At 44.7% G+C, this 5,000-nt stretch overlaps 1 pseudogene across 1 annotated transcript in view; it reads right to left on the bottom strand.

Moving 5' to 3' along the window:
* The window catches only part of LOC310822902 (ELAV-like protein 4), a 68,751-nt pseudogene that overhangs the window by 63,409 nt on the left and 342 nt on the right, over positions 1–5,000 (bottom strand). The window lies entirely within an intron of this gene.

The following is a 5,000-nucleotide window of genomic DNA, read 5'->3' as shown; positions in this document are numbered from 1 at the left end:
AGGAGGAGGGGACTCAGAGCCTTTAGTCAATGATGGAGGCACAAATAAACCAAGCTAGTTTAAACACTGGAGAGTCTAGGGAATGTCTGACCCATGCATGTGCAACACATATACACACACACACACACACACACACACACACACACACACACACACACACACACACACACACACACACACACGGATATGCCAGACACACACCCACACACATACACACACGGCTATACCAGACACACACACACACACACACACACACACACACACACACACACACACACACACACACACAGATATAATCAACATCATACAACAAAGATATTCTGTAGTGAAACATTCGACCTCCAGCCTGTAACCTTGACTACAGCTATGTGACAGGTCTGTAACCATGACTACAGCTATGTGACAGGTCTGTAACCACGACTACAGCTATGTTCAGGTAAACATGTCTGTAACCGCTGTACCACTACTAATGCTACTACTACTAACGCTATTAACGCTACTAATGTTACTACCACTACTACCGCTATTAACGCTACTAATGTTACTACCACTACTACCGCTATTAACGCTACAAATGTTATGACCACTACTACCGCTATTAACGCTATTAAGGCTAGTAATGCTACTACCGCTATTAACGCTACTAATGGTACTAATGCTACTACCACTACTACCGCTACTAATGGTAGTAAAGCTACTAATGGTACTAATGCTACTACCACTACTACCGCTACTAATGGTAGTAAAGCTACCAATGGTACTAATGCTACTACCACTACTACCGCTACTAATGGTAGTAAAGCTACTAATGGTACTAATGCTACTACCACTACTACCGCTACTAATGGTAGTAAAGCTACTAATGGTACAAATGCTACTACCACTACTACCGCTACTAATGGTAGTAAAGCTACTAATGGTACAAATGCTACTACCACTACTAATGCTACTACCACTATTACCACTATTAACGCTACTAATGGTACTACCACTACTACTGCTAATAACGCTACTAATGCTACTACCACTACTAATGCTACTAATGCTACTAATGGTACTAAAGCTACTAATGCTACTACCACTGCTAATGCTACTAATGTTACTACCACTACTACCGCTATTAACGCTACTAATGGTACTTCCACTGCTAATGCTACTACCACTACTAATGCTACTAATACTACTAATGCTATGAATGGTACTAAAGCTACTAATGCTACTACCACTGCTAATGCTACTCCCACTACTAATGCTACCACCACTGCTAATGCTACTAATGTTACTACCACTACTACCGCTATTAACACTACTAATGGTACTACCACTACTACCGCTAATAACGCTACTAATGCTACTACCACTACTACCACTACTAATGCTACTAATGGTACTAATGCTACTACCACTACTAATGCTACTAATGCTACTACCACTACTAATGCTACTAATGCTACTAATGGTACTAAAGCTACTAATGCTACTACCACTACTAATACTACTAATGCTACTAATGGTACTAAAGCTACTAATGCTACTACCACTGCTAATGCTACTCCCACTACTAATGCTACTACCACTGCTAATGCTACTCCCACTACTAATGCTACTAATAAGTAATTGTATTATTTTTGATTATTTTTTCACTACTCTGAGTGTATTGAGCGCTACCTACATCTTGTATTGCCCACAAACCCTCTATCTCTATACCGGCAAATATCACAATGCTTCCTCCCCATTCCTGTTATTTCATCCCTCAGGAGGACACATAGACATGACACCCCCCCCTTACAACCCATCTAATCTAGTCTACCCACCATGCTCAACTGACCATGACCTCACTGTCGCGGGAGGATTTTGGAACTGCCAGTCAGTGGTTCGGAAAGCAGAGGCTACCTCAGCTTACATCTGCTTCATGTCCCCCCACTTCCTTGCTCTCACAGAGACATGGATTACACTGGAAAACACAGCTACTCTCCGATGCCTACTCCTTTTCTCATTCCCCTAGACTCTCTGGTCGAGGGGGAGGCACAGGACTATTTCACCTAAGTGGTCACATGATGTCCTTCCCCTGTCACACCTGCCCATATCCACCTTCGAATTCCATGCTGTTTCACCTCCCAAGTCAAACTTCACATTGTTGTTATCTATCGTCCACCAGGTCAGCTGGGCGACTTCTTAGGTGAGATGGATGTCCTTCTCAGCTGCTTCCCTGAGGACGGCACACTGCTCTTACTACTGGGTGACTTCAACATCCAGTCACTCGTCTGATCGTCGTCAAATCCTCCCCCTCCCAGTCAGACTACCCACACTGTATCCTCTCGTCGCAACCTGCGTATCCTCTCCCTCACCGCTCTCTCTTCCTCTGTCTTATCCTCCCTACCCTCTGTTGAATCCTTCTCCCTTCTATCCACTGATGCAGCTTCCTCCACCCTCCTGTCAACTCTTTCCTCATCCTTCGACTCTCTCTGTCCACTGACCTCAAGGACAGCACGAGCCTCTCTACGTGCTCCTTGGCTGTCTGAAACCCTGCAAGCTTGTAGAATAGGGCTCCGGGCAGCTGAGATGAAATGGAGAAAAATCGACCTCCCTGATGACCTAAAACCTTATCTCTCTCCTCCTGAACTACACCTCCTCTGCATCAGCTGCTAAAGCTTCTTACTACCATTCCAAAAATTCAACCTCTGCCTCTGACCAAAGGAAACTGTTCTCCACATTTTCCTCACTCCTCACACCTCCTTCCCCTCACGCCTCCTCCCTGTCTGCAGATGACTTTGTCACCTACTTTGAAAAGAAGGTTGATGACATTAGCAGCTTTCACTCTACGTTTCACGAACACTGCTACCACTCCCAAACCCACTGCGCTACACTCGGTCTCTGGTTTATCAGCTTTTTCCTCACTCTCCCTGATGATATTCTATAACTGATCACATCCAAGCGGGCAAACACCTGCCCTTTCGATCCTATCACCTCCCCCTTTCTCCAATCCATCTCCAAAGATCTCCTTCCGTTCCTTACCACCTTAATCAATTCCTCTCTATCCACAGGATCTGTCCCAGAGGCCTTCAAAACAGCCAGAGTCAAACCTCTTTTCAAGAAACCAACTCTTGACCCGTCTGCTGTCCGGTATCCCTTCTCTCCTTCTTATCTAAAACCCTTGAACGTGCTGTCTCTAACCAACTGTCTCATTACCTCCTTCAGAACAAACTCCTTGACTTAGCAGGATCGCTGTCCTCTCTATGAGCCCTCACCACTGGGGTCCCCAGGGCTCTGTCCTAGGGCCCTTACTGTTCTCCCTCTATACCAAATCTCTTGGCTCTGTAATTTCCTCACATGGTTTCTCCTACCACTGCTACGCAGATGACACCCAACTCTTTCTCTCTTTTCCCCCCTCTGACTCACAGGTGGCAACACATGTATCTGCGTGTCTTGCAGACATTTCTGCTTGGATGTCAGCCCACCACCTCAAGCTCAACCTTAACAAGACTGAGCTGCTCTTCCTCCCTGGGAAAGCCTGCCTTCTCCAAGACTTCTCCATCACAGTAGAGAACTCTACTGTGACCTCCTCCCAGACAGCCAAGAATCGTGGGTTGACCTTTGACAACCACTTATCCTGTATGGAGAACATCACAGCGACAGCACACTCCTGTAGATTCTTCCTCTACAACATCAGAAGGATACGTCCATTCCTCACGAGAGAAGCAGCGCAACTCTTGGTCCAGACACTTGTGATCTCCCGCCGTGACTACTGCAACACACTCTTGGCCGGTCTCCCGCCTCCGCCATGAGGCCTCTGCAGCTCATCCAGAATGCTGCTGCCCGTCTGGTGTTCAATCTCTCCAAGTTCTTCCATGTCATTTCCCTCCTCCACACCCTTCACTGGTTCCCGGTAGCAGCTCGCATCAAATTCAAGACCTTAGTGTTCGTCTATTGGGCGGCAAAGGGAACAGCCCCTCCCTACTTGCAAGCAATGGTTAGCCCCCAAACCCCTGCAAGATCACTCCGTTCTTCCACCTCGGCTGGCTGCCTGGCACCGCCGCCTCTACGTAGATGCAGCAGCCGTGTTATTCAGTCATGGCTTTTCACTGTCCTGGCACCCCGCTGGTGGAACGAGCTTCCCACTGCTGTCAGGACTGCAGAGTCACTACGACCCATCTCTTCATCTCCCTCCGAAAGACCTCTTCATCCCCACTACCCCCCTGTACAGTTTCTATACTGTAAAAAATGAATTCTTCCTTCTTCTTGCATTGTGACTGCCAATAGCCCCTGGTCCTAGCATAGATTTGTTTTATGATGACTGATGTATAGATGATTCACTTATGTAGACAAATAAGTAAGACAAATGTCTAAAATGTAAAATGTAAATGTACTACCACGACAAATGCTACTACTACTACTAATGCTACTACTACTACTAATGCTACTACCACTACTAATACTACTAATGTTACTACCACTACTACCGCTATTAACGCTACTAATGCTACTAATGCTATTAACACTACTAATGCTACTAATGCTATTAACACTACTAATGCTACTAATGCTACTAATGCTATTAACAGTACTAATGCTACTAATGCTATTAACGCTACTAATGCTACTACCACTACTAATACTACTAATGCTACTACCACTACTACTGCTATTAACGTTACTAATGCTACTAATGCTACTAAAGCTACTTCCACTACTAATGCTACTAATGCTACTAGTACTAATGCTACTAATGCTACTAATGCTACTAATGCTACTAATGCTACTAAAGCTACTTCCACTACTAATGCTACTAATGCTATTAACGCCACTAATGCTACTAATGCTACTACCACTACAAATACTATTAACGCTACTAATGCTACTAGAACTACTAATGCTACTAATGTTACTACCACTACTAATGCTACTAATGCTATTAATGCTATTAATGCTACTAATGCTACTAATGCTAGTAATGCTACTAAAGCTGTTAATGCTACTAAAGCTACTAATGCTACTAATGC

This window comes from Argentina silus, assembly GCF_951799395.1.
Source record: "Argentina silus genome assembly, chromosome: X".
Classification (NCBI taxonomy): domain Eukaryota; kingdom Metazoa; phylum Chordata; class Actinopteri; order Argentiniformes; family Argentinidae; genus Argentina; species Argentina silus.
Note: the sequence above shows the minus strand (reverse complement) of the source record. Positions and strands in the feature narration are given on the sequence as shown.